The sequence below is a fragment of the Condylostylus longicornis genome, unplaced genomic scaffold (assembly GCF_029603195.1).
Source record: "Condylostylus longicornis isolate FDR11 unplaced genomic scaffold, ASM2960319v2 ptg000017l, whole genome shotgun sequence".
NCBI classification, from domain to species: Eukaryota; Metazoa; Arthropoda; class Insecta; order Diptera; family Dolichopodidae; genus Condylostylus; species Condylostylus longicornis.
The window spans coordinates 1,934,903-1,953,190 of record NW_026577986.1 but is presented as its reverse complement, the minus strand read 5'-3'; the positions used below and the strand labels follow the sequence as shown (position 1 = coordinate 1,953,190).

Below are 18,288 nucleotides of genomic sequence, written 5' to 3'. Positions count from 1 at the left end.
ACGCCGAATTGCGAGAGTACCCGTAACCACACTTTGGGAGTACCACTAAGGTCCAAGAGTGCCACTCTCTCCCGAATACCTTAAAATGATCCAATATTTCCAAAAGTTTATAACCGAATGTATTAATATACACCTCCTCCCTTCATGTAATCGCCCGCATTCATCATACAGCACTTTAGCCAATTTTACGTCTTCCGGTGTCTTTTATCACTCCAGCAATACATTAAATATCTGATACTTCATCCAGTTCGTCTCGCCGTGTCCATTTAGTCAATAAATTAAGCGTCAAAATGTTGTGACGAGTACAGCTTGTGAGTTCTACCTACACTATGTTCTTCATCTACAACGGGTTCCCGCTGGAATGAAATGGAATTGAACTCCTTTCTTGCTACATTAACGATCTAAGAAGCTTTATAAGAAGGATTATAGCATGTTATGACGCTCTACTAGCAAATTTCCGACACCCACAAAATTTGTCGCGTTGTTACGGTATAAACTTTCACAACTGCTTCTTCCAGCCATGAATATTGTTTACAGATATTTAATCCAAGACTTTTAATATAAAGGAGAAATTCGAACTAAGTTGATAATGAGAGTGATTTTTTGTTAAATGATAATGCCTATTAGGAGTTAATTGATTGCTTCTAAAATCTACATGCAGATTTATTTTCATAATGTTTAAAAATGCAATATTTTCTATAATATATTGTAATATTTCATTTAACGCATATATACGCATAATCACTTTCAAACACACTTATTTCGTACCAAATTTACTTAAAATTAATTTATTTTGGAAATGCAATCATTTATATTGCACTCATTTATAATGCACTCCAACTAATATACACTTACTTGTATTACTATATACATTTCATATTTCTAAAAAATATACATAATTAATAAGTTAAGTTATATGGAAAGATTTTAATTTAAAAATTTTTGACACAATCATAATCCTCTTATTAATAAAGTCATCAACATCATGCACTATAATAAAAATAACATAATAATAATGTAGGAATTCTTGTATAATTTGTGTATAAAGTTAATGCTAGCATGTGTAGAAATTTTCAAGTGGACCTATAACATTAAAACAAGAACAAAAAGGTAGAAGTAGAAGTAAAACAAAAACCATCATTTTATTTCTATTGTTCATCTATAATTTGGTTTAAGTAAATGGAAAATACACCCACTTAAAATAGAAGAAAAGTAAAGAAATCTACCATGCACTACTATACAATTCACATACATACATACAGCTATATGTATAATGTGCATGCATACGATATTTACAAGGGAATGAATCTTGTTAATTTTACCAAAAAAAAAAAATTAAAAAACCAGATAATAGATTCGTTTTAGACGTATAACAGTGACGGACAGAGAGAGAGAGAGAGAGAGAGAGAGAGAGAGAGAGAGAGAGAGAGAGAGGGAGTACGAAATTTAAGCCATAATACTTACAATATTTTAAATGTCAACTCGATATAAAAATAAAATTTTTATTCCAAACTCTTGGCTTTTGTCATTTTTGGTACATTTTAACAAATAAAAAAATTTTTTCTAATAAAAATAAAACAGAATTTCTATTCAAACACTAGAAACACACTTAGTTACAATAAACGAACATTATAATACATCCAGAGTTAGTCTAATCCTTAAAAAAAAATATTTTCAAGTTGTTTTCATTTTCAAGTGGTTGGTTTTATACAACATACTACAAAATTTACGTGACTGCACACAAAATATCTACAGAATTTTATAGTATCATCCAAAATATAAGGAACTTTAGTTAAAATTATGTGTATACAGGATTTATTTTAACCCTCTTTTAAAAAAAATAATAACAAAAAAGTAAAAATATTTACCTATATAGAAAGAATTTTATTGTTAATTTCCTTCCTTAAGCACACAGCATCCTATGTCTATGTACATACGCATAGCTCTACAAATCATCATACAGATTTCAAATATATTCATATATACCCACTTATATGTATTTTGGGGATAACCATCATCTTGATCTGTTGGCAGAATTATAGTAGTCATTGTCATCGTTGTCGGTAAATATAAACAACACACATGTGTTTGTATGTACACAATATATTTATTATCGTAATATTTGAATATATCATTTTGTGAACATTAAAATGTATATATGTATATATAATTATGTATGTATACAAAATATACAATTTAACAAACGCAGTTTAAACATAATGTAAGGGTATTTATTATTAATGTGTTTAAATATCACAGAGTGTACCATATTAAAAATAGACAAACGTAATAAATTTAAAATTTTCTTGATATTTAACAGTCTATATAGATATTTATTGCTGCCTTTCTCAACTAAAAAGTTTAAAACAGAATAATGATTACCGGATTAGGTAGGGTTGAGTGTTGTGTTAACTAACATTGTGAAACTCGTATGAAACAATTTTTAGTTCTAAGCACAGGTATGCATTATTTTCGATTATTAAACTTGTTATTAAAACAGTTTATTTTAAATTTGAGCAGAGCTACAGCTTAATTATATTCTAGGATGTTGTTCAATTGTTATTATATTACTTCGTATTACCAATGTTACCCGATTAGTTCGTGAGTTTTATTCAAATTACGCTTTAAATTGCATTTATTTACATAAGATATTTATTATTATAAATTTTAGCGCTCTATCTTCTAGTTTAAACGAAACATATCGAATTTAAACTGTGTATATTGTTGTCTCTAAAAAATCAGTTGTGAAAATTTTGAGAAGCAATAGCGATTATATGCATTGAACTTCGACACCAACTCATTCAATTTGGAATGAACGCTTAATGTCATCTTTAACAAAAATAGCTAGGATATTTAGAAAAATATATTGGTTGATCTATTTTAAAATGACAACTTTGGAATCAAATCTATCACAAAAAATTTTTGCCTACCCTTTTTTTCAAATTTCTCTTTTATAGGGAACACCTTATAACACAATGAATGCAATCATATTATGTACGCATATTTGAAGCAAATTTTAATATTATACCTTCTTCATATCTCTGTTTCATATGTCATAATTCAGAACGCTCACATAAAGATATATGTATATTCCTCTTCATCCTAATTCATCTTTACAAAAAAAAAAACAGAAACATTGAAAAATATTTAAATAAATCTAATAACAGTAGATGCTAGAACATTTTGGAAGATACAAAGATATTGGGGGAAGACAACGCATACGAGTATTATCATCATTTTTCAAGATTGAAAAAAAAATGAAATCGAAATCAAAAAACTCTTCGACTTCTCGTTATGGGATGAAATAAATTTTAATATAAACATTATATCGGATATTAATGGATACAGGTTATGCAAATATAGCTAAACATGTATATTCTCTAATTAGGGGAAAATATGTAAAATATTTTTGGTCTTTCTCTTATTCGACAACATTGGATAGTGAGGGTGGAATATTTGATAAATTTGTCAGTCAGTTTGGATTTGCATAACTATATATTTATTATTGTAGTTCTCAATTTAATATGGAATAATGTAGCCAGCCAATTTTGTTGTTTGTTTGCATTATAGTTAAAGTGGTATGACACACAATATTATACTTGAATATTGGTAATTATAGGTAATTATGGATATTTCTAAAATTTCTAGTTGAAAAATTTAATGAGTTTTAAGCCAAATTAACATAATATGCAGTTTAATATAACTTAAAACATTTTGTAAAATTGCATTTACATAATGTGGATATTTTTATATCCACATTATGTAAATGCAATAAGTAGGTACTTACTAACATTCCTAATATTAATTAAGAGCTTTTAATATTTAAATAAAAATCTTAAGGTACTGAAATTTGCGAAATGGGTGAAATACAAAAAAAAAAACAGTTTTCCAGATATTTTGAGTTTTCTAAAATTTTTAATCCAAAAAACTCTTTGGATATTTCTTAAGTATAAATAATTTTAAAAATTTTTAATCTGTAGGATTTCTTGAAATAAATTTTTAAATAAAATTTATGAACACTTTTCGGCATACTTAAATTAGTTTGCTTTTAAGTTAGCGAAGACTATTAAATAGTGTCAGATTTCTAAGTATGTGAAGAAAGGGTTCAAATCTCTTTTTAAACCTTTATATAAAAAACTAAAATTTTGTAAGTTTTCTGAATTTTTATAGCATGGTTTATGCCTTTAAATAACAATAATAAATAAATTTAATTGTATTTTTTAATTTTTCTGATTAAATTCGTGATGATGAAATTGTGAATACGCCTTGAATAATATCACTAAATAAATTTATTTTTTAAATTTCTATTGATTATTTCAATAGTACAACGATTTCGAAAGCAATACGAAGAAGGTTTAACTTTTAATATTTTTAATTTTTGCTATAATTTTTTGGTGTCTATTGAGTTTAAATTTTAGCATTAAATTACTAGAAACCTGATAAAAACTAACTCTGTAGTCAAGAATCAAAATATCTTAAATGAAAAAATCTTAATTCTTGGAAAACAAAAGCGATTTTTGCAATTAAATGTTAAATAACGTTGAGAAAAACGAATGGAAATGTTGTCACAGACAATAGGGTCAAATATGAGTTTAAATGGAATTTTGTTGAATTTCCAAGAAATATTAACATTATCACGCTATATCAGACTAATTACTGCACAATCAAATTTATGCTGGATTTGCATAAAAATTTTTTAATGAAATTGCTTAAAAAACTGTTTCATATCAATTTGCTTGTACTATTTTAATTAATATTTTTACGTAAACTTTTTAAATTACTTCTTGGTTGGAAATCATAAAATATTGCAACAAATTCAGCATTAATAGTGAAAATAATTCTGGTTACTTAATTTTGTAATTAAATTATTTTTAATATAATTATTTTATTTTAATAAACTTTAGTATTTATTTAAATGAAAATTTCAAATTTAAATCGAAATAAAATTTAAAAATTTGTAAGATACTATTAAATTATTTTCCATTCTAAATTTCTAACTATTTCTAATATTACTTCATTCTATTCACAATTCTATTAAAAATTTCTGAAATATCTTATGAACAATAATGCCTACTTTAATTACTTTTCGGTCCAATTAAACTTAATAAAACCAGATAGAATAAGTAAAAAACTTTAAGATAAAATGTGAAAATTTTTAAATTATTTTCTTAAAATTTTATCTGGAATTTAAAAATCATTTTAATTTTAATTCATAATTTTAATAGGTAAATGAAAGTGTCCTGTACAATAATACTTATCTCCTTTTATATTTTATTGCTCTGGTATAAATTGTCGCTCTTGGATTTTTTTTTTTCGGTTTCTCGATATTATCCTTTTACAATAGAATAAAATATACTTTTCAACACAAGCACTTATAAATTTAAATATAGATATAAGTATATTTTGTAGATATATACTCGTATATGAGCATAGATACTTATATTTTGCAGACTTACATCATAGGTGTGCATAGTCGGCCGACTAAAAAAAAAACATGCATTTAAAATCTTATATTCTTTTTAATTTTAGAAAAAATAAAATCTGAATTAAATTAAGGTTGAAACTCTTTTTTTCATCAAAAAATCTGGGGCTTTAAATAAATTTAAAAAAAAAATAACACAATGTATAATGATTGACATACTAATTTTAAATGCTTTTAACCCTAAGGCCGCTGTAGGACATTTTATTTTGCCTTTTGCTTTATAAACGTATATACATAGTTTCCTTCTTGAGTTTTAGAACTTTTATAAGAATACAAATTTTAAAACAATTGTGTGAATGCAAAACTAAAAATAAATTTACTGGTTTTTTTTTAGTTTTTGTTGTTTTTTATATAGTTTAAGTTATTTTTGTATTAGGATTTTAGAAGAATAATGCATTAATCTTGTTCTAATTCTAGAACACCATTTGTTATTATAAAACAAAAACTTGTTAACTACATATATCTTAGATTTCTACACAATTTATTATATATGCATAATTATATTGATATATGTATGTGTGCAAACACAATATATATGCAATACAAAAGCAAAAGCTTTCATCCTTTACTTTAATCCTTTTTTGATTAGAAAGCGAAGTGACCTAAAATTTGAATGATTTTTTTTTTTGTTTCTATTCTAGTTTTCCTATTTTTTTTTTCTAGTTTTACATGTCGTTATTCTTGTCTATTATATTTTCTTTTCTCTTTTAGTTTTTCTCATATTCATAAATTTAAATCTTGATGATTTTATATTTATTGTATATATTATGTACATGTCCTTATTTTCAAAATGTATATAATATGCATATTGTGCCGTATGTGTGTATGTCTTCCTATAAATTTAACGCGTACATTTATAAAAACATTTAAACGATTTCGAGAGAAATAATAAATATATGTAAATGGTTTGTTTATTTTAATTTTATAATACAGTAAGTTTTATAAAAAATGAAAATGTTCTAAGTCAATATTATACTGGTTTCAATAATAAAGTTATTCAATCGATTCAAAAAATTTTAAAATATGCTTTCTATAAGATTTGTGGTGTATTATTATGTGGCCGAGTTGTATATGAACCATGTACTTAAAATATAAATTTATTTATCGAGCAGTTTGTATTATCAGAATACAGGCGTTTATTCTGAGTTACCACATTTTGCTTTAACCCGTTGAAATTGCAATAAATTGGCAGGCTTCTATATTAGTTATTGTGTGGAAAGCTTTATACTATTTCACATCATCGTATGAATATTCGTCCTACCATATTTTCGAGTTAAAAACTTAAAGAGTGTGAAAAAAATATGTAATCTTAATTAAAATAAATGGAATAATTCAAAGTGAAATTTATGTTTCAGACCGACCACAATATAAAAATAACTTAATTTTAAAAATAACAGTAAAATTTCCAAAAATAACGACAAACACAACGATACAAAACCTACAATTTTTTGGTTCAACATTCGTTTTAGTGAATTTAAATTTAATTTTAGTTTTTTTTAAATTTTCATTTTTATCAAAATAATATATCAGAAAAGCCAAGCCAACAATTATTATGCAAATTAATATTGTACAAAAGAGCGAAAATCAAAATTTAGGGGCATAATATCGAAATAACAAGAGTTAAATCACAGCATAATAATTGCTAAATTTGATAAAGTCTTTCAATTTCGAAAAATGATTGACAATGATTGGTATTCCAGAATTAATTTAGGCTGCACTCTACTACAAATTTCTCAATTAGCAATAATTAAGATTTTTCAAATCTGAAACTCTTTTTCAAAAATCTTACAACAAAACGTCATTTTTCTAAAACTGTCGTCTTTGACTTATGTTATCCTTGTGTGTCCTTTTGAAAAAATTATATATAAGTATTGCACGTATTGTACGTACGATCCTTTAGGAAATATTATTTATGTGTATTTCATATTTATTTTTATGTATTTTGTCTTTTTTAGATTTTAAGGAAGAATTTTTTTTTCTTCTTTTCTTTTTAGCACTTTTCCAAAAATTTTTTGAAAAAAAGTGCTTATTAGTTTCACTCTGTCCGTCCGTCCGTCCGTCTGTCCGTGTGTCTGTTTACAAAACTTCTACACCCTTGAAGATAGAAAGCTGAAATTTTATATGTACATAGATCTTTACTAGAAACTTATTTCTGTAGAACAAAATTTTTACCTATCTCCTCCCCTCTAGAAGTTATACCCCCCCAAAACCCTAAAAATGGCCTTTTTTAACTATTTGTTGCAATGAAACCATAAGTATTTTTGAAATTTTGCAAACGCAGAAAAGCAGCGGCTTGCTTCCCCTAGCGCAGCATACTATATTTGAACTTTAGAAAAACAAAATGGCCGTTCAAATTTACCGTTATCTAAAGTCCTTTTTTTGCAAATTTTTGATGTCGTTTTTTTTCCAAACTACAGCCTGTAGAAGCTTGAAATTTTAGGAGCTTTTAGACATTATCAAATAGTTCATTTTGCTAGAAGAAAATTTTTTTCCATCTCCACCCCCTCTCAAGTTATCGCCTCTTGAAATTTGTAAAATTTGAATTTTTGATACCTTATATTTCTGAAACCGCAAGCTTTTTCAAATTTCCATTAACGCAAAAAGTTAACGGTAAATTCCATGAAATTAAAAAATATATTTATTTTTCTTAACTCACAAAATTAAACCTTAAAATCGAGCATTATGTTAACCCCACTTTATATTAATTTTTGCTTTATTTCAAAGACTGCATAAATCATTCATCCTAAATATATGCAACCCTAGAAATAGTTTTGTATATGAATGAAAATAATTTTAATAGTGTGATAGGTACATAGACTACATAGACTGTATTTAAAAGCAAAATTTTCATTTGTTGAAGGGAAAAGTGCTACAATACAAACCATTGGTTTGACCCAACTTTATTACATTTCATTTCGTCCTTTTTATTTTGCTTTGAATATTTACTTAAATTTTTTTTTCCGATTATATTTATTTCTTTTTTTTTTGTGTATGCATATATTATTTTTTTATTTATTTTCCAGGAGGATATTTATTTATGAGGACGCGCAGACATACAGGCGATTGTATACATTTATATATATATATAATGTGCACTTAATATTTTGTGTATGTACGGAGGTGCTTGCACGTGTACAATATTAATGCTACATACATACAGCGGTAAAAAAAAGTGAAAAAATATATATCTATACGTCACTCTTTGTCGTTAATGGAAATTTATTTATGTAAAACATTGCGTATAACACTATGTATTGGGTTGCAATAAAGGTCCGTAAAAATGTTGTTTTTTTTCAATATGCATAAAACATGGAGCCTATACCAGAAATATTTTGTTCAAATCGATTGGATTTAAATAAGTTACTAAAATTCTGTTCTCATACGCAATACATTAAAATTCAATGAAATGTTAATAATAAACTGCTGCAACAACGAAACCCAATAACTTTTAGTTTCACTTTTTACTTAGAAATTGTTGACAAAACATATTAAAAATTCCTCTTTTCACATTAATTACTTTATCATTTTGTCTCAAGAAAACAACCTCACAATCATATGTTGATAGTTTTTTGAAATTCTTATTCTATCTGAGATCCGCTTCAAGGAAGAATGGGAAATAAAACTTATCTTTGGGCTTATATTATATAACATTCTCGAGTAATTTATTGAGAACAACGTTACGAAATACAACGATAAGACGATAAGTTATCGATTTTTGGGTTTAATTAATTTTCTTGGTTTTTAAACTCATTCTCATTTTCTTACCATCTTATTAAGCAACCAACAATATTTTTCCTTTATTTTACCCCAAATATTACTATATTGTTTTACTGCTAGCTGCTATTTTAGGAATTTCAATGTTAGAATTCATTGTCCCTAAATTTCACGATACATAATAAGTTAAATTCGACATTGGACTGTAATATTTCAAATTTTTAATATACAAACACGATAACTGTAATATGAATTCTTAAGTATAATATTCTTTGGCTTTTACTTCTAGACAAAACAATATAAGAGAATATTTTCTGAGTGTTTTATGTTTCTCATCCTATATTTCTAGTATCTTCGCACAAAGGATGGGTAAATACAAAGTATAATCGATGGTTTTATGTTATAAGAATATTACGTGTTATATGCTTGTGTTATATAGAATATACCTAATACACATGCATATACATAAGATTGCAAATTCAAAATTTTATATACAAGGATTTTGTTTGTTCCTTAAAAAGGTCCCTCGTTTATCCTTTAGCCTTACCATAAATTTTGGGAACAAAAAAAAAAGTTCGTGTTTTGTTTTGTTTTTAGATTTTGTTTTCTTTCTCTGTTTCTCTTTTTTATTTTTGTTGTACATGTGTATGTTACATGTTTAATGCACGTCCTTGTTGTAAAAGATTTTTTTACTCATCATATTTCTTCGGTATAGCTATACGAAAATATTTTCATTCATTTTGTTTTTCTTTTTCAGTTTTTGCATTTTACATTTTTTGTACCTATATACAAGATAAGGTAACATCTTTTTAGGAATTTATGATGTGTTGATAAGCAACAACTTAAGGCGAAAATAATTCAACAAACGAGAAAAAATAGCTTCGTGGTAGTAAAATAAAGAAAGTATTTAGAAAATTTTATAATAACCAGTGCGCGCCAGTTATGTTTAAAACAAAAAAAAAAGAAAAAGATAAAGAAAGAAGCATTTATAAGAGTTACTAAAATTCAAAGGATGATTTGGTATTTGTTTTATTCAGCTACAATCAGGAGTAGAATACAAAATGAAGGATTTTTTCACTTTTTTTTATTTTTTGTTGAAGATACAAAAAGTTTAACATAGGTATGTCCTCATTTTATATATGGATTATTTTCTTTAGAATAATTTTTTGTTTAAATTACATAAGTATATATTATATACTTACCTGTAAAAAATATATTACATGTATATAATATGCAACTATATTCAGATGTATGTTATCTTAAGTGCAGATTTTATAAGTTAAATGAGTAAATTAATCCCGGCATGTGAAAAAATTCTTTAAGTTTAATTTTATAATGGCATACACAATATTTTGAATAACAGCATCATGACTTATTACTTTCATACAAAATATTTGCATAAAAAGACAAAGAAGGCAACTTTTTGGTGACTTTTTTAAACGAAATGGAAAAATTTATTTTTCAAAATTTCCACACATTTGTGATTCTTAAACATTACTCACAATTATAAAAAACTTTATGTAGATTTATTTAATATTTATAAAGTTTTTCCAATTTACAGACAAACCCCATACATACAACTTCGTTCTAGCAATGCTTTGTCCATTAATATAAATAGTGATGTCACATACATGTGAGCCGCTGCAATATTACAGAATCTTTGTGCAAAAATATAATTATTGCTTTTTTATTAAAATTGTGAAGGTTGCTTTAAATTTACTGAACTATAATAAAATTTTTATTGAAAGTTTTAAAAAATCCTTGATACAGGGTCATAGTATTATTGCAAATTTTGCAACCCTTTTTTATTTCATTTAATTACGAAACTACAGTCGTGGAATTTTCATTAACTGAATTTGACAGTAATTGATTCCAAATTGACGCTCTAGTTACTAATTTGAAGGACTTTGAAGACTTCTTTGAATGAGAGATGAAGTACGACATAACAACAAATTTAAATCGGAAAAATTTGTAACTATCTAATTTGTAATTATAATCCTTTTTACCTTTATGAAAATAAATTTCATTTTACCGATGTCCGATTTTCTAAAAAATCATATTTCAAAAATTCATAATTAAAAATATTGCTATCATTTAAGAAAAGCTGATAACCTTTTAAGTATTCAATAAAATGGAAAAAAATTATTTTCTTTTTCGAAAAATATACGTACGTACAAAGAAATCATTGTTAGAAACAAATCTTATCTCGAATATTTTCCACAATAATGTCTTAACTAAGAAAAATTTATTTAACACGTTTAGCTCTTTAAAATTTATAGCTATTATGTTATGTTATTCATATATATCCCATATAATATATTTCATATAGATATATACTCTTATATACTCCATATACGCCTTACATATTGCATTATTTATGTGAGATATTTTGTTACATTTAAAATTCACTATTATTGTGTATATATAAACTGTTACGATATATGTATATGTGTAATGGTAAGAATATTTTAATATTCTAGTATATAGATAAATGCGAATTTATTTCTATGAAAATATAAAAATTTTCTAAAAAAAAAAAATATTTGTTTAACCATATAGTAATGTATATGCGTAAATATATATTTGGAATATGAACGAATGTACGTAATACTGCTGTATATATTTCCTTGTAACATACGCAGACGTGCTAACACATAGTTAAAAATACGATTGTTGAATTCATTTTTAAATTTCTTTTCTACCTTACATAACTATATTTTACACTTAGAATAAAATATAGTCTACATATAAATACATATACAATAACTGTGATTTTTATTCTACATAAGTTAGAAAATGAAATAGGAAATAAAAGTCTAAGATCCTGGTTTTTGTATATACAAATACATACATTAATATATTATATACTACATCACTATATGCAATATATATAAATTGTACCTTAATTTCTATTTTATATTAGGACGAAAGTTTTTAACACGAGCAGACGAAATAATTTTTCGTACATTTTATGTAAAAAAAAAGATGAAAAAAAAGTTTCCTTTTTTTTATGTGAAAATGTAAGAAAATTGTCTACGAATCTATTTTGACTTCCGTTCCTGCTCTTTAAATACATTATTATATATGTATATAAGGCAAGCATACAGAAAAAAAAACAAAACCTACATTATCATTATAATAATTCTTTTAAATGTTCTACAAGGACCAAATATGAAATAAAAATAAATTTTTTAGCTTTTCATTTTATTTTCTTGCCATTATTGTTTCTTGTTTCTTTTCTTCTTCTCTAAATTGTTTCTTATTCATAAAGAAATATTTCAATATGTAAATATCAATATGTATTTACTATTACAAGGATATCATAATCAAACTGAGAAATGAAATAGTGCTATTTTAAAGCAGAAATTTTTCCTATTTTAAAATTTTGAAATCAACAAAATAAAATTAAAATATTAATATTGAAATTCTAGTTTTAGCAAGAATGTATACAAATTAATCGCTTTGAATTATCGAAATTTAAGTGCTAATCACCCTATTTGAATTTATCTGAAAAATATTAAAAATTATTACAACCATACTCAAAATTACATTTAATTTGCATAAGTAGATCGATTCTAAATTGATTTTTGAGAAACTGTGCAGTTAATTGAAATTTTTTACACCATTTCTGTTTCAACAACCTTTAAATTTCCATTTGATAAAAGAATTTGCATTTAAAAAATGACAAATATACAAATACTTTTGAAAACTTTATATGACATTTTTGTTTCAATATACATATTAAGTTTTGTTATTATATGAGAATTTTGAATAACTTTCAATGCTAATTTTCTAAAACCATATTAATAATCAGAATATATAAGCTGGTATTTGATTATCCACAAAAAAATGAACACGAGCGGCAAGATACTATAATTATAATATAACAATTATATAGGTAATATATTCCCATAGAATAAGTAGAAACAGAAAGAGAAATAAATTCTTCAACTTCCTTAAATTAGTATTGCACATAATAGTGTACAAAGTCCCAAAAGTAAAACACAAAAAAGAACATATAAACAGAAACCTTAAAAATTTTGAATGAAAACGGATGAAGTCAAGAATGATAAAAATAAAAATCAACAAAAGGAAAAAAATCCTAAAAATAAAAATTCTAAAATGGTTTACAATATTAGGTAAGACCGGAAGTGCTATAAAGCCAAAGAGCACGCAAAATTCATTTGAACCAATTTTCCTTTCGCTTTTTATTTTCTTTTTTCTTTATGGTTTTATATAATGAAATTGCGACGTTTAACAAAATCTCATTTTTATATCACATGCAGAATAAACATTTTTACATTTCTAAAGTTAACCATATTTTGTATCCTTATACTGAAATATACGAGTATCCGTTTAAATAAGTATATTGGTTTAATTTGATTTTGCTCGTGAATGTACATATATAACTATAAAGAGATTACGCAAAACGCGCTACAAGGAAAGTGAAATTCTGGTCGCCTTATAATATATTATGTAGGTACTTAAATGTTCCTAAATTGATATGAAAAATTGTCTAAAAAAGAAAAGAATAATAAATCTTTGTACCACACATAATGTAGACGCATGTTTTATAAGGTTATTTTTAAATTAAATGTCAATGTGTCGCAAGTTGATTTACGTCTAGAATATCTTAATATACCAACATTATTAAATTGTGTTTAGAACTAGGAATTGTGAAAGCATTATAAATATCTTGATTTAATTTCAAACTATATAGCTACCCAAATATTCGCTTATAATAATTTTTATTGCATCAAATTTATGCTTTCTTTTTCATTAATTTTAAATTGTGTTCTGGTTTAAGTGAAAATATATGGTAAGTATTTATGAATACTATTGTGTGAACATCCCGACTCCAAAAATTTCTTATAATTTTGAAAATTTTGAAAATTTGAATTTAGTCCCTATAAGTATGCAATACTGTTAGTAGGTATTATTATACATTACTTTCTAAGTTAAAGTAAATATAATTAAAAAGAAAATTAATTTCTGTATTAAAGCTCTTATAAAATTCAATTTAAATTTCAAAATAATCACTAAATATTATGAAAATTTACTACTAATGATTTATTTTAGATAATTTTGATTATTTTCTTTACAGATTTATTTACTTTTATATAATTACTTCTTAAACAGAATAACTTCAAACTGATTTAAAATTTTAGAATAATGAAATCAGTGTAAATTTAATCACCTATAAACTTTAATGTTTTCAAATTAAAGCCTTATATGTTTAGAAATTTTCTGCTAAAATATAATTTTTGTTAAAAAATCTAATAAATTCCAATTATTACTGTTAATACTATACAGCAATTATTTTCAAAGTTTTATAAAATTTTATTTTATTTTAAAGTTCAATAATTATTGCTTGAATTTTGGAAAATTTGACATTAATTTTAATTCTATATTATTAATGAACAAGGATCATCATTCACCCTGTATACAAGAATAAATGATGTTTTTGAACAAAAAATTTTTTATATTGTATATTATGTATACAGTTAATATACACTATTTATATAGGTATATTATGCATAAATGCGAAAACTATGCTACCATATAATAATTTATTTATCATAAATCCCCTTAAGGATATTCAGAAAAAGGAATAAAACTATGTACATGTTTTGATCCTTTTTGATTCTTTTCCTCCTTTTTTGAATGAAAAATTATTTGTTTTTCTTTCTCTGGTTTTTCCTTCATGTTATATTCGTAAATTTTCTAAAACACTGCTATACACAATATATTATATATATATATATATATATATATCACGATTTGATTTAAATGTTGTAATTCTGATTTTATTTTTTTTTTTCTAAAAAAATTTTTTTAGTAGTTGAAATTCATTTAAATTTTATTTTTCTCAGGATACTAACCTATATTGTTTTATATCTTAAAATTCGCGATCATATAATATAAGATATAAATAAAAAAAAAATGAGGATTTTTCATATTTTTTCCTTCAAATAAAGTTTTTCCAACAAAACAACCAACCAACCAGCGAACCATTCAAGTCATACTTTTATATGTAAGTATATCACAAACATACATATATACTATTCAGTGATTTTTGTTTAACTAAAATCCTTTTATAATTTTATATAATATTATATAAGTACATGTTAGGTACACAAATATATCAACTGCTTTAAATTTTATTTTGAAATGGAGAAAAATATAAAAATTCAGAAATAATGATTTAAATTATTTCTAAAATTGGCAACAAATTGTTTTATAACCTCGAGCTTTAGATCTATATTTTTTAGTATAGGGAATTACAGCTATATATAAAGGTTTACAAGAGAGGTAAATGAGATATATACGGATAAAATTGCGCGAATATTGCAATAAGCTGGAAAATATTTATTTCTCTTTTTTTTTCGTTTTTAACTTGTGTTTTGATTTTTTATTTTCTCTTATTTTTCCTTTTTTCATGTTTTATTATTTAAAATAATTTTAAATTGCAATAAGCAATGGGAAAATTTTTTTTTTTGTTTTTTGGATTTTAAGTGAATTTCAAGAGAAAACTGAACAAAAAACATCGAGAGAGTATGATTGTGAAGACAGAGTGAGTGATAGAGAGAGGTAAATGGGTACTTAAAATGGAATATTATTAAGGTAAAGTAAATAAATTTTATTTTATTGTAATAGGGAGATTAAGTTGCTGGATTATATGTAGATATACATACATAAATTTTTTCTTGTAAATAAAAAGTAATTTATTAGAAGAAATAAAAATGTTCTTAAACAAAAGAACATTAAACCATATTTTGTTATTTTGTTGAATTATATAAAAAAAAGCAACAACAAAAAAATGTACAAATGTTTTAGAGAATAAAAGAAAAACAATGGATTTGCAAAAAAATTCAAATGAATAATTACGTTTCTCAAAATTAGAATTTATTTTCTTTTAACGTATAATAATTTTTAAAGGTAATTTGTTTAAATGTATATAATACGAAATAGTCCTCTAGATTATAAACACATACATTCAAGGTGAGCATATTTTTAATATAAAAAGATAATGCAATACAGAAAAGACCTTTATGATTTTCAGTTTGCATGAATTATATGCCGAAAAGTTCATTTCATTGTTACCGACTGCTTGTCTCTCAATTGTTCCGCTGTTTTTCGGAACAAAACTGATTTGAATTTCAAAAATCTCATAATTATTATATCGATATTCCTAACACATCTGAATAAATATTATATTCAGACTTAGGAGCAGTGTATTTGGGTGTTTTTTCTTTAAATCAAAAAAATCATTTCTAAAACGCACCATCTTTCATCTTCCAAAAATATACCCTATATATAAATTCATTTGCGGGGGGGGGGGGGGGTTGATTTTCCGGATATGTCTATAACTGAGCTTTCCAAATTTGCAATTTTGCTCATACGTTTTACGAAAACTACAAAAAAATATTAGCTTTATTTTAATTGAATAATGATTTGTATTGGATTAATAATTTGACACTCTTGCTTTATAGTATTAACAGTAATAATTGTAATCTCTATTTGGACAATAATTTTGGTCCTATAATTTTGGGTATGGAAATTTTAATTTGCAACATTTTGAGAGTAAATATATCGAGTGGAAAATTTTTCTTCAATATCGGGTAAAAAATTCGGTTTGCAAATGACAAAATTAGAAAAGAATGATTTGTTTATTGTTACTCGTAGTTGCTGAGTTTATGTTGTGAATTTTTTTCGGATTATAATAAAATTTTATTCAAAAAATGCAAATTACTGTACCTCGATAAATGTTTGATATCATCGTTTATGACAACAATTTTCTTGCAAAATGGTGTATTACCTGAAATAAAAAAAAAAATTATTAGTTTTCTAATAGGTATTAAATAACGAAATAAAGTTAGAAGTGGTTTGTTTAATTTATTATTAAATTTCGAAGTTCCAGAAATATAACAGAAATCGTCATTTCCAATTTCCAATTTATCGAATTTTTGTTTTAAAATCATATGAATATTAAAAAATTTTAATTTTCCAGTAAAAGTTTTATAGAGCTTTGCTTGAATCCTTAAATTTTCAATCATAGATCATCAAAAATTTTGATCTAAATTTCTTGAAATTGATTCATTTCAGAAAAATCATTTTAAATCATCAATATTCAGCTTGTAACAATTGTAGCAAGCTAAATTGTCTAGTTACCTACAATTGAGGGCATAACCAAAATATTGACAAAAGAGCAGAATACCCAAAATTGTGTTTGATAACTACTAAACTTGAGTAAGACATTTTGTTAAACAATCAAATCACTTATTGTCTATAAAAAAAAAAAATCAAAACTCACCATTTAAATTTCTGTCTAAAATAAAATTAAAAACAAAAAAAAAATAAATATAAAAAATAAAACTTAAAATGCCGTCAGGCTATCGCAATTAATCAATTCAAAAGTTATTTAGAAAATTTCAGACATCACGTAATCAAAGAAAATGAAAACTCTTTAATCAAAAATCATTTTCGTACACAAAATTTTATATTGCGTGCTAGTAAAATCTGTTGCTCAATTTACACTATAAAAATATTATGAAATTTTAAGAAGATGCTAAATCATTAATATCTACTCTATTTTATGGTTTTCATTTATTTATAATGCTTTTTGATGAAGAAGTAATGAATTTTTGTTAATCAGAGGCCGACAGGCAAGCATTACTAAATTTCAAAGCGTGTAGTCAGTAGCTAAATAATTTTAATTCAAAATGAAAATAAGTGTAATTCGGTTAGTGAGTGAAGTGACTAACCAGTTTAATTTATTGCTTTCTACTATAAGGGTTTTGCTATGGTATCGGGAGATAAATTGACCAAAAATGATTTCAAATTTATTAATATTTTACCTAGACAGTAAAGATCGGAATTCCAGATTTATTTAAAGTAATCAACATCCCTTTTAATATTCCCTTTTAATATTCAAAGTTATTCAAAATTAAAATACGTGCACTAATTTATGCAAGAATTTCTTAAAATAAAATTAAACACCCAATTTTTAATTCCAACTTAAAACTTAAACTTAAAACCCAAGTGATAATATTAATATTTTTTCATTTTCATCCTTCATACTAAGTAATTAA

The 18,288-nt window shown here is 24.6% G+C and overlaps 1 protein-coding gene across 1 annotated transcript in view; it reads right to left on the bottom strand.

The window, feature by feature from the left end:
• Window positions 1–17,030, bottom strand: part of LOC129606148 (myb-like protein A) — a 290,115-nt gene extending 273,085 nt beyond the window's left edge. The window contains exon 1 of the mRNA XM_055516270.1: window positions 16,955–17,030. The gene's annotated coding sequence lies outside the window, so the exon portion shown is untranslated. The remainder of the gene's footprint in view (window positions 1–16,954) is intronic.
• Window positions 17,031–18,288: the final 1,258 nt, after the last annotated feature.